At 37.1% G+C, this 13086-nt stretch overlaps 1 non-coding gene across 1 annotated transcript; it reads right to left on the reverse strand.

Annotated features, from left to right (window-relative positions):
- Window positions 1-10540: 10540 nt before the first annotated feature.
- Window positions 10541-10643, reverse strand: LOC129034311 (U6 spliceosomal RNA). Its single transcript, XR_008501815.1, has one exon. It is a non-coding gene; the product is annotated as a U6 spliceosomal RNA (small nuclear RNA).
- Window positions 10644-13086: the final 2443 nt, after the last annotated feature.

The following is a 13086-nucleotide window of genomic DNA, read 5'->3' on the forward strand; positions in this document are numbered from 1 at the left end:
GGTTCTGCACTATTTGTTGTGTAAAGTAATCAAAAGCATAGGTCTAGACCCAAATTTTGAATTAAAATCCTGGCTTTACTACTTTCTAGGCATGTGACCTTGGGTATGTGAATGTACATTTCTGTAACTTAGTTTATTATCTAAAAAGTAATAAGCAGAATTGTATGAAATGGCTTGACATTCATCCAGATGGAGAAAAAGAGCAATGTTGTATGGTTTGAACTGATATGTGTATGTATTTGATTCCTATGGCTGCGGTTACAAAGTGGCTTGAGTTAGCAACTCATTCTCTCACTTCTGGAGACTAGCAGTCCAAAAATCAAGATGTCTGCAAGGGCAGTGGTTGGTCCCCCACCGTTTTGGCACCAGCGATGGGTTTTATGGAAGACAATTTTTCCACAGACTCGGGCCGGCGGACGTGGGGAGTGGTTTCAGAATGAAACTGTTCCATCTCAGGTCATCAGGCATTGGATTATCCTAAGGAGTGGGCAACCTAGATCCCTCGCATGTGCAATTCACAATAGGGTTCTCATTCCCGTGAGAATTTAATGCAGGCACTGATCTGATGGGAGGTGGAGCTCAGGTGGTAATGCTCACTCACCTGCAGCTCACCTCCTGCTGGGCATGTGGCCAGGTTCCTAACAGGCTGTGGACTGGTAGCAGTCTGTGGCCCTGGGGCTGGGAACCTCTGTACAAGGCCATGATCCCTCTGAAGGCTCCAGGGACGAACACTTCCTTGCCTCCTCCTAGGTTCTGGTGGTTGCCAGCAATCCTTGGTGTTTCTTGGTTTATAGCTGCATCACTCCAATCTCTGTTTCCATCTTTAACATAGTGTTTCTCTGTGTGTTTCCATGTGCCTATCTCTCTCCTTATAAGGACACCAGTCATTGGATTTAGTGCCTTCCTTAATCCACATGACTTCATCTTAACTTGATTACATTTGCAAAGACCCTAATACCAAATAAGGTCAGATTACCAGGTACCAGGGTTAGCACAGGTACATATCATTTTGGTATTTTACTTTTACGGGACCCTTTTAATTCACCTAGAATACTCTTATCCTTTTACTCACCTGCATATTTGTTCTAATCTCAGGTAAAGCTACTTTTTCTACTAGTTGTATTTATAAAACATGTTCTCCATATTATTATAATGAAATTCTCAGTTTTTAGCCTATTTGTGTATCTCTCTCTACCACTATCCCAGAAATTCTCAAATCATGTGCCTGAGAATAGCAGCCCTAGAAAGTCTCTCTTAAAAGGTTAATGAAGAAAATTGTGAAATATGTCTATTATATATTCCCTTGTAGGAATCTGGTAATGCATATATTAAAGACTCTAGAAAGTGCTCCAAAAAAGAAACCTATCGAACTTGGGTCTAGCCTAATATTCACCTAATATTTTGCCATTTTATCCCAAGTATTTATTTTGTATTTATACTAGCTGAGGTTTGTTGAGCTTCTTGGATGTATGGGTCAACTTTTTTCTTTTCTGTTTTTTTTTTTTTTTTTAACTACATTGGGAAAAAAATTCAACATCATTTCTTCAAATATTTTTCTGCCCCATTCTCTATTTTCCTTACAGGTCTCAATTGTACAATTTGATCTTTTCAGATTATCTCACAGTTCACTGATGCTCTATGTATTTAAGTCTTTCATCCTCTCCTTCTTCTGCATTTCAGTTTGAATACCGTTCATTGAACTGCCTATATTAATTCTTTATTCTTTGGTGTCCAATCTGCAACCAAGCCTCTCTTGTGAATTAACAAAAATAACAGATATTGTATATTTTGGTGCTAGAATTTCCATTTGGTTCTTTGGAAAGTTTTCATATCTTGCCTGAAATATCTCCATTATATCTATCTTTTCCTATAAAACATTAAATGCATTTATAATTTATATAATTATAATTACTTAAAGCCTTTGCTAAGTTCAATAATTGGGTCATCTATGGTCTGTTTTTATTGGCTATGTTTTCTATTGATTATGTATCACATTTTCTTACTTCTCATATCTTGTAATTTTTTATTTCCTACTTGACTACATGAAATGTAAGGAGTCTGAAAGATGAAAGATGCTGAGAAAAAAGCTGTGGCTTTTCTCCATTCCTTCTTGTGGGGAATGAGAATAGAACAGTCCATTCCTCTAACCAAGTGTAGGGCTTAAAGACATCTGCTTGTAGAGACAGTGGGTATCTGCAGGAAGGAAGACTGAAATTCTACTCCCTAGTTGGGCACTTGATGTACAATACCCTTGAAGATCAGTCTTTGTGCCCTTTCAAACACGAGAAAAAGAACTGAGAAGAGACAACTAGGTGAAGAGAGGGCAACAGTGAACCAGCCTATATTGCATTACTCGTTGCAACAAGAACATACGAGTTTTGTGAGGATTAAGTGGACTAGGCTTGTACTGTATTGCCAGCTCTCCACCCTAAAGGGCTGCCTGCCAAGACACTTGGGTTGGAGACTGGGAATGGCATCTGGAGGGAGACTGGGGTATCAGAAGAGCTTAAGCCACATTGGAGAATTCTGAGTGAAGAGGAAGCCTGCAGGGCTTTCTGGAGAACTCAGACATGAGCTTCATTGTATCATTAAGGGATAGGAAAGGAAACATGGATAGGAAAGGAAACACTTCAAAGTAATGGTTGTGCTGCTTCAGGATAGTACAACCTCATCAGGGTTTGGAATGCTTAATACACTGGTTAAAAATGAAGTTTCTTCTCTTGTGATCAGGTATCATAAGCCAGGGCTTGGGTATATCTTTCCTTCTACTTCATTCTAGCCTGGCACAGTGCCTAACACATAAGCTCATTGTGTTTAATAAGTATATTTGTAATAAATGAACAAATGAATTAGAGTGTCCCCACTTCACCCTATACCTTCACTTCACTTTTTTTTCTCCCTAGCATTCAACAAATATGACACATTGTATATTTACTTATACATTTGGTTACGTCCTATCTTCCCGATAGAAGCATTATAAAAGGTGGGTGGGGGGTACATTTTTTTGTTTACTGTGTGTCCCAGGGCTTAGTGCAATGACTGGCACCCAGTACATGCTCACACATTTTTTGCATGAATAATTTTGTTGTATGCCACACACACAACATAGAATATAAAAAGATTGGGGGCAGCTAAAAAGACAGAGTCATGGCAAACGTGACGTGTATTTTGGTAGCCCAGATAAAACTGAGGCAGAGGAGAATTTTTGTGGTAAAGTAATTTTTGAAAATAAATTGTGAAGCTACTGCACAGAACCTTTCTTCAAAAAAAATTCCCATAAGTTTTAACATATGTCTCTAAACCAGTACCTTTGCTCAAATCTTTTAACAATTGTGACATTTCAATAATTCTTTCTATGCCAAGTATAAAGGAAGAAACAATTCCTGATTGAAAGGATTACAATCTAAGGAGTTAGTTGAACACCAAATATTTTAAAAACCAGTTGAAAAGACATTTAAGTACTGGCTGAGGCTTCGTATAGTAATTACTGAGTCTGCTTAAGCAGATACAGTGAATATTAGCTTTGGAGAGACGGATTTTTTTTTTAAAGGTTTAATATGCAAAAGAAACATAATATTGAAACTAGAGAATTGTTTAATTTAATAATATTGTTGTGATATATATTTGCTCAGAATATTTCTTGACTTATAGTCCTTCTTCCTTCTTGTTCCTATGGACACTGAGACGCAAGCCAGGTGAGAAATGGCGCATTCCATATCTCATGACTGTCAGACTGATCTGGCTTCAGAGTGTTTGTAAACAGGGCTGTAGCTGGCCTCTATCAGGGTCACTGTCAGTTGCAACATGGACAATGAAGCCTGTCTGTGAATGTCTGTCTGCTGGAGAGACAATAATAATAATAATAAAGAGGTGTTAGTCTCTTGCCTTATGACCCTGAGCTTTCTGTAGCAAGTATTTCTACATTCACGTAAGCAACAGGCAGTGGGACAATTGGGAATCTAGCTCTGCTTCTCTTTGTCATCGTCCAATTAAGCTGCAGCCAACCTGAACATACCAACCTTCATCCCTGCTAGATAAAAAGCGGGACCAGGCAGGAGCACAAGTCATAACACTATATTCCTTTTAGTCAAAGTTAGTGGATAGTGGAAGAAACTTCTTTGAGATTTTGCTTGATATTCCTTGGATGCTTAATGATAAGCCTGAAGGTAATGCTGGGACTTGAGGAACACCTATTTTAATAACCACACTTCCTAAAAACATGCGCTCTGACGTCAACAAGGTGTTGTTTCACCACGCAGGAAATTAACCAGAAAAAGAATTTGCAAGTGGCAATTTCTACAGTAATAGATTTTGATGAATATTTTTTCCAAAATGTTCTGCTGATGCTTGACATCGTAATGAATCATGCCAGATTACATCAATCATGTTGTGTCGCTTAAAAAACAACAATCCCCAAACCACAATGTGGCTGTTAAAGATGGAGTTGTAATGGGCCATAGTTAGGAAGTGTCTATTTTTAAAAAGAAAAAAATACTGAAAATACTTAATATTTTGTGCCCATTTGCCAAATTAAGAAAGGCTTTTAAACTTTATCTGAAAGGGAGGTTTAGAGAACAGTTTCATATTTATTTTTTTAACATGTGATATACTTGTTTCACCTACAAATATTTTAAACCATACATGCGACAAATTTACAAACTCGAATTGATTGGAGCCATTTTGAAAACATGATTCAATTCTTTCTAACTTGAACACAGTTCTTAGTTTATGGGGCAAGTAGAAACATTCCCATGTAGAAACTAGGTTATATTAAATAATGGTCTGCTTGGAGTAAGATATAGATGAAAAATGGGAATATAAAATTATTCTGAAGGTTTTGATACTGCCCATGATGTTTCTAGGGAAGATCTGTTACTTTGACCCACTTAAGTAAATTTCTATAAGATGTCAACACTCTCAGAAACGAGGAGCATTTCCTTCTGTCTTTCCTTCCATTGTTATTTATCACTGTTTTCTCTTTTCTTGCCCCTAGAAGAAACGGAATAGCATCTACCATATTACATATTTTTTGAGATATAAAAATTGCTCCTTTGTTTTTGCTTCTCTAAAACAATTATTCTCAAACTGTTTTAGCCCAAGAACTCTCTCTTCAATTACAATTTTAATACATAAAACAGATCAAAATTGCTCAGGTTGAAGGGGGTATAGGTGGTCCTCAAATCCTTGTTAAAGGGAATATGTTATTGACCCAGTTTGGTCTACAAAGAATACCTAAAGTGTAGTGTGATACATATTGCTTTATCTGCCTTTGTTTATTCAGATTTGATTCCTAATATTAGTAATTTTTGTTACTCTTTTCTGTTCCCCTCCCACATATTTATACATGGAGCCTCAACCTGAAAATCTTCCAAAAAATTCTGCTGAAATTCTGCTGCAAGAAAATGAATGCTGTAGATGAACCATCTGATTAAGTTTACCGTGACTGGTCAACTTTTTGTATTGCAACAATATTTCTTAATACCTTTGGGGACATGAATATCTCCACTGGTATTTTCTGGTTTCCAAAATTTGTGGTTAGATGAAAACTTGTGGAAATTTATTACAAATTCTTTTTCTATGTTTTTAAAACTCTAAGCTGATACATCAAATTCTTGGATTTTATACATGGTGCAATCATGCTAATATATGCAGGAGGGAGAATAGGAAAAAAGGACAGCGATCAATGTGTGTTAATTTGACACATAAGAAAGTCTGCACACATAAAGAAGGAGAACTTTTGGATAGTGGGGTTGGATATGAAATCTGTAGTCAGCTGGCCTGGAGTTCAAATCCTTACACTAATTCCTAGTTGTAGAAATTTGACAAACAATTATCTTTCCCAAAGTCTCAGTTTTTTGTGTGTAAAATGGGAATAGTAGAAGTAGCCAGATTTATTGTGAGGAGAAAATGACATAGTACACATAAGACATTCATTCTTTCATTCATTCATTCATTTAGAGATGGAGTCTCTCTCTGCCACCCAGGATGGAGTGCAGTGGCATGACCTTGGCTCACTGCAACCTCTGCCTCCCAGGTTCCAGCAGTTCTCCTGCCTCAGCCTCCCGAGTAGCTGGAATTACAGGCGCCCATCACACTCCTGGCTAATTTTCATATTTTTAGTAAAGATGGGGTTTCACCATGTTGGCCAGGCTGGTCTCAAGCTTCTGACTTCAGGTGATCTGCCCATCTTGGCCTCCCAAAATGTTGGGATTACAGGCATGAACCACTGCACCTGGCCACATAAGACATTTAACATGTAGACCTCACTTTCAGCAAATCCTCACATGCCAACTATATTGTATACTCTATTTGGGAAAAGAATAGTTCATTGTAGTTTTTGCATGTCACTTTAGATTTTTCATGATTTGGGTATATAACTAAATTTTTTTTCTAACCTTTCTTAAGACGAAAAAAAATCAATCTTAATCATAGACTTTATTAAGAGGATCAAAAGGTACTCTACAAATAAGTATTAATATTCTCATTCATGACTTATAGAAATATAGACAGTAGTTTGACTGCAAGTCACGGTTGAGAAAATACTTGATTCTTTATCCCTCTCTCTCGAACCACTAGAAAATATTTACTCTATAAAAGAACTCTCCCTTGTTATTGGATCTCTTGCAGCTTTGACCTTTGGGCATTGGCTGGTACATTTTTGGATCGTCTTCAAATGACTGGGATAAATTCTGGCTCAAAATTGAAAGAGAGATCAGAAATCCTTCATGGTGAATTGTGGCTTGGGGCCCTTTTAAAACTTCTCAAAGAACATCACAAACAATTTACCACCCTCTCTCAATTGCTGGCTTCATGAAAATTGGTGGTGTTTTGAGTGGATAGAGGCTCATGATTTACAAAGAGCTGTTTCCACTACCCAAGTTTTGCAACATGTGAGAGCAAGTCACAAGGGAAGGAAAGAGAACGTGAACTGCTTTGATGACTGTTGGCCATTGCCAAGGAAACTGCTCCCTTGGTAACCGTGGTCAGTACATCTGTCTAGTTGCATTTCTAAGGCTTGCATAGCTACTACCATGGAAAATGCATTTTAAAACAAACACATATGAAAAAACAATTAAAACACAAATAAAAAATAATGGAGTTGATAAAAAATTCTTTGCTTTTATGGCAAAGTTGTTAGGATGGGTTACGATGTTCAGCAGAACATGTTTAGGGGTGTTACCCCATAAATGGAAACCAAAATGTCCCCAGTGTAAGCCAGCCTGTAAAATAAAACAAATCTAAACCATTGGGTTTATTAATCACAAGACACATTAATTTTAAGACATCACAAAAGTATTTGTGGGGAGCTTATTTCAAACATGGAGCACTCCCAAGTAAATTAAGCTCAAGTTTGCATAACTTTATCTTAAAGAGAGATGTGGGCAGGAGAAAAGGAGATCAAGGTAAAGGCCAGTTTTGAGAAAGGATAGAATGTTTAAGATCTAGCAGAAGCTGAAAAAAGCCAGCTCTGATATAAAAATCTAAGACGGTAGGAAAACATGATTCTATTTATGAATGTTTGATTTAATCACAGTTCTTCAGGAATGCAATAGCACATTACCTGAGGAATGCCTATGTTGAACTGCCATTGTCTTTGAGTGGCTAGATGAAGTTAACGTTTGAACTTGCAAAGTTTAAGTAAAAATAGAAACATAAAGATTTTAATATATGTTACCTACATGAATTTCATGGGAAGTTTGTTGTTTCCACAAAAATAATTTGTGAATTACAATTAAGATGGTGAATAAAACGTTTGTTGAAATCATAATTCAAAGAGTTTATACCAAGAAGGAAGCAGTGTCCTTTATCGGTAAACACCTATATTAACATAAAAGGCTCAAGACATGTAATGGTAGTTATATTTTATATTCAGAAAACACCAGACCAATTAGGGAACAGAGATAAGCTGTTGGGTTATATTTTCAGATGCATCTTAAACCATAGATTGTGTTTAACAAATTCTTGATGTACTTTTTTTTTTTTTTAAAGCATCTTAACATTGCTGCTGACCAGGCAGTGGTTGTGACAGAGTTATCACCTGTGCTTGCTCAGGAAAGCTCACTGCTGCAGTGAGTGTCAGCAGTTTGGAAGAAAGTCTTGGAGATAATAATTTAAGGATGCTAATATTCAAATAGTGCAGAACTTAAGAATATATTGAAAAACACAAATATCAACAACTGTGTAAAAAATGAATTTGGATGGGTTAAACTATAAATATGCAGAAATTTTAGGAATATTTTAACCAATTTATTTTACGTATTTTTTTTGTGTTGTCACAAGTGTGAAATATGATACAAATATGTGACAAAGTTTAAAACTGTTATTTTGGTAAGTATAGAATAAAAATTCCAGGTGATAAGAAAGCATTACGTTGTAGTTTAAGCAGCCATGTTTTTCTTTCTTAGTGGTAAGTAAAAAAAAAAATAGTGTACCTTACAATTTACAGTATCCTAGAGTCAATGAAATATGGGAGTTAGTTGAGATGTCACCTTCTGTTATCTAAGAAGTGAGGTAAAAAGAGAATGAGAGAGACAGATGATAATAGTGACCAAGAACGATGTTACCTACTGCCCTCTCCTCCCCTGAAAATAGAAGAAAGCAATGATAATAAAAGATATTCAATGATTTGCTGACTAGTAAAGAAAAGCATAAAGTTGGTAAGCACTTCTGTATGGCGAGGTATGCCATGATTAAACAAAAGATTCAATCAATTTCATAGACGACCTTGGTGTTTAATCTTAGTCCGCCCCTGTCACTGCATCTGAAATCCAATTTAATGTCTGCTTTGTACATCAAAGAGCAAAAATAGGTCCATGCTACATATTTTCTCGAAGGAACAACTTAAATTAAAAGAGAAAAACCTTCCCAAATATTAAGGTTGATGTTGATGCATTAAGTAGAATAACTTTAAATTTGGCAGTTCTATAGAGCAAGTTGATCTTTTCTCAGATAAATTATTCTTCAAGAATATCTTCAATGTCAAGTCTCAAATGGTGTCTTACAATACTGCCAGTCAGTCATTGTATATGTTCTCTTTCAACTGATTTATCTACCAGAACCTTTTTGTGCTTGTTGATTGAAAAGTCAATCTTGCATATATTCCGTTTTCCTGATCTGTTTGACAGAATCTTAGTGAAACATTCAAGGAGAAGATCCTGCTTCCATAGTTACATCACTCCTTTTGAGATTCCATTGCAATTCAGCAGCAGATAATACCAATTCCAACTTTATAGTGTAACTTCCATTTTGTGGAAAGCTATTTTCATTTTGGCACATTAACTAGTACAATATGAAAATGAAAAATCCTAAAGTGAATATGAAAATCTGTATACCCTCCAGCTGATTCTTCAAAGTTCATTTTTAAAATGTACTTGTTTTGAGATTCTCTGCAGTAGGAAAACTGTATTTACCAAACCATGTAGCACATTCCTAGACAGACACAATACCACTAAATCAGTCCATTTAATGTTGGCACTTTCCTTACTTGAGAGTTTGGTTTTGAGTACTGTTCTCCCTTCCTTGCTGATAATATAGTTTTTGGAGTATCTAGTAACTGCTGGCAAATTTTAGTCACCTTACCTAACTGGAGCTAAACCAAAATGATGGGTAGCACTAGGAAGGCCACATTTCCCAACCTACCTTGCAACCAGATGGGATCGTACAATGATGTTTTGGCCAATAGAATGTGGACAGAGTGATATAGCCACTTCTAGGCCTCACTCTTCTCTTTCTTTGCTTGTTGGATGATAGATCTCAAGAATCTAGGGAGGATTCTGAGACTTAAGGGAGGTCTGAACAGTAGAAGTAAGGAGCCTGGGTCCATGTATGACTCTGTGGAGCAGAGTGACCTCACACTCTCAACCCAAATTTGACTGTGCCAAGGGTGAAACATCACCCTCTGTTATGTTAATCTGCTGAAATGCTGGGACCGGGTGTTTCAACAACTAGGGTTACTTAACCTGATTAGTAATGATAGTGTAATAGTTAGAGAAGTCCCCAACCATATTCCTTAGGAGTTCCACCAGATATTATATAGTATATAATATAGAAATATGGCCTTTATAACATATGACAACTTAATTGAAATGTATCTGGACATTTATTCCCTCATCTCAGAACTTTTTTTTAAATTTTAATATTTTAAACTTTAATTTTCATGAATACATAGTAGTACATATTTGTGGGGTATATGCAATAATTTGATACAAGCAGAGAGTGGGTAATGATCAAATTAGGGTAATTAGAATATCCATCACCTCAAACATTTATTATTTCTTTGTGTTAGGAACATTCCAGTTCTACTTCTATAGTTATTTTAAAATATACAATAAATTATTTTTAATTGTACTTGCTCTATTATGTTACTGAACATAGATGTTATTCCTTCTATCTAACTCAAGTGTGGATCCACTGACTAACCAATCTTTATCCCCACCACCTCCTCAGTACCCTCCCTGGCCTCTCTGGTAATGATCATTCTACTCTCTATTTCCATAAGGTCAATTTTTTTTTAGCTCCTACATTTGAGAACATGTGACAGAAAAATATAGAATATTCAACAAATTTGTGTGTCATCCTTGTGCAGAGGCCATGCTAATCTCCGTATTGTTCCAATTTTAGTATATGTGCTGTGAATTGAGCACTCTGAAATATTTTTGAGTGTTATTTTCCAAGCATTGGATAAGTTCGGGGGATACCATAAAGAGCCAAATAGGCATAGTTAGAGTCCACAGAGCTTATAGTCCAGGAAGTAGATGTTGACCAATGGATACACATATAAATGTAAAATTATAACCATGCTCCTTTCTATGACATACAGAATCATGATCCTATCAGACATAAAAATAGAAATATTTGACTTCATTAGGGAGGCATCCATGAGGAAGGATTCCATGCTGAGAGGGGCAGATGTGTGGTTACCACATGAAAGTCAGATGGCAGGAGACAAAATGAAAGAGGATCAGAGTGGGTGGAGCAGGCAGAGTGAAGGGAAATGGGTCAGGTGAGCCTAGATAAGAGTATAGGTTAGAGGAAGTATTTTACTCTTCACTTAGACACTAAAGAATGACTTTGCCCTTTGCCCTTTGAAAAACACTGCTCTGGCTACATTTTGGGGAATGGATTGGACATGAACATGTACCTATATTTATATGAAGGGAGTATGTGGTAATATGAGAATCACCTGTCAAGATACAGGTACCTGACTGGGTGTGGTGGCTCATGCCCATAATATCAGTACTTTGGGAGGACAAGATGGGTGGATCACTTGAGTCCAGGAGTTCTAGACCAGCCTAAGTAACATGGTGAAACTTTGTCTCTACAAAAAAATACAAAAAAACTGGTCAAGCCTAGTGGCATGTACCTGTAGTCCCAGCTACTTGGGAGGCTTAGGTGGGAGAATCACCTGAGCCCAGAAGGCAGAGGTTTCACTGAGCTGAGATTGTGCCACTGCACTCTAGCCTGGGTGACAGAGTGAGACACCGTCTAAAAAAAAAAAAAAAAAAAAAAAGAAAGAGAGAGACAGCGAGAGAGAGATAGCTCAGGAAAAAAAAGGAAATATAAAAACAGTTCAGCAAAGGAAAAGTTTTTGGGATTGGATGATTAGTGTTTTGGTAAACTAGTTACTTTCACCTTTGTGTCTTTTTTTTTTTTTTTTAACCATTATAGATCAGTAGTTCAATATGGCAAGTTTGAGACAGGAGACATTGGTCTTAGGCCAGTGTGGACATCCAAAGCAAATGAGATTGCAGTGCACTATGAGGCTGGTTTGAGTGAGATTTTTGTCATCAGTTGCTCTAGCATCCAACCCCCTGTGGAAACCTACAAGTCACTCATCCACAGCCGCCAAGTAAGAGGACTCCTCTCAAAAGACACTGGGATGCTTTGACACTCATTACTTGGAAGATAAGGAGACACAACAGTTTGTCCACAAAATTTATGAAGGACTGTGCCCAAAACACAAAGGAGAAAGACCTGCTTGGCTTCCCTCTCTAATCTACCCAGATTTCTGACACCCATGTCCCTCTGTCTCAAATTGTTTTCCAGTTCCTGAGAGAATGAGATGTTGATATCTTGAATCTTTTACATAGACTTGTTTTCTTTCTCTCTGTATATGAGAACTGCTGCTATGGAGGCTTGTGATTCAGTAATCACCTTGAGATATTCCTTTTCCTTCTCTGGGACCCAACTGTATTTCTCGCCCTTGTGATCCAGGCTGCAGAGCCTGACAAATGCACCCTCTCAACCACATCAACACACCAGTGCAGGTTCAGACTGGCCTTCTCTCCTCCACACACAAGGGTAAGAGCTGGACGCTCAGCCCTTTGTTACTTTTTATTTTTAGACTCAATTCACCTCTCCAGAAGCAATACATAGAGAGAAAGCTGAATAGACTATCCAGCATTGAGACACTTCTTAAAGATATCTTTTTCCCTTTAAGAAAGAATGACTGATTGCAAGTATTTATTTTCTGAGGTACAATTGTAGACCTTCAAAGTCAGACTGTTAATTTGATGATATTAACTTTTGAGTCACTTGACTAGTCAGTTTAGGAAGCAACAATTCTCTCAAAACTCTTATAATTACATTTGGACAAGTTTGTGCGTAGGACCGCAAGTCCATCAGCTTATTATAACCATAGTGCGTTCACACACCATCTTCATTATCTTGTGCTAAAGAAGAGAGCACACACTCCTCTGTGGGTAATTTTAGATTGGCCACTGACACACTCTGCAGTGTTTATAAAGAAAACAAAACTTGGATGTTGGCCCTTTTAATTATAACTGGCAGAATTGCTACACCCAAAAATCACATAATCTCTTCACCATATTATATCTTTGAAGACATCTGCTTGCAAAGCAGTAACAAGGAACTTGAATTCTAAAAACAAACTTTGTACTAGATTGATTGGTTTGGCGAGCCACGCTTCTGAAGTACTGACGGATTCTGAAAGATATATTCCTGAACTTCAAGAAAAGTTTAAAATATGCTATAATGGAGTTACATCAAATTGTCTTTGGTCTGGACATGCATATTAGAGACTGAGATCCTATTTCATCATGAAGGAAGGTCCACTGGCCCAGTGGC

This window comes from Pongo pygmaeus, chromosome 2 (genome assembly GCF_028885625.2).
Source record: "Pongo pygmaeus isolate AG05252 chromosome 2, NHGRI_mPonPyg2-v2.0_pri, whole genome shotgun sequence".
NCBI classification, from domain to species: Eukaryota; Metazoa; Chordata; class Mammalia; order Primates; family Hominidae; genus Pongo; species Pongo pygmaeus.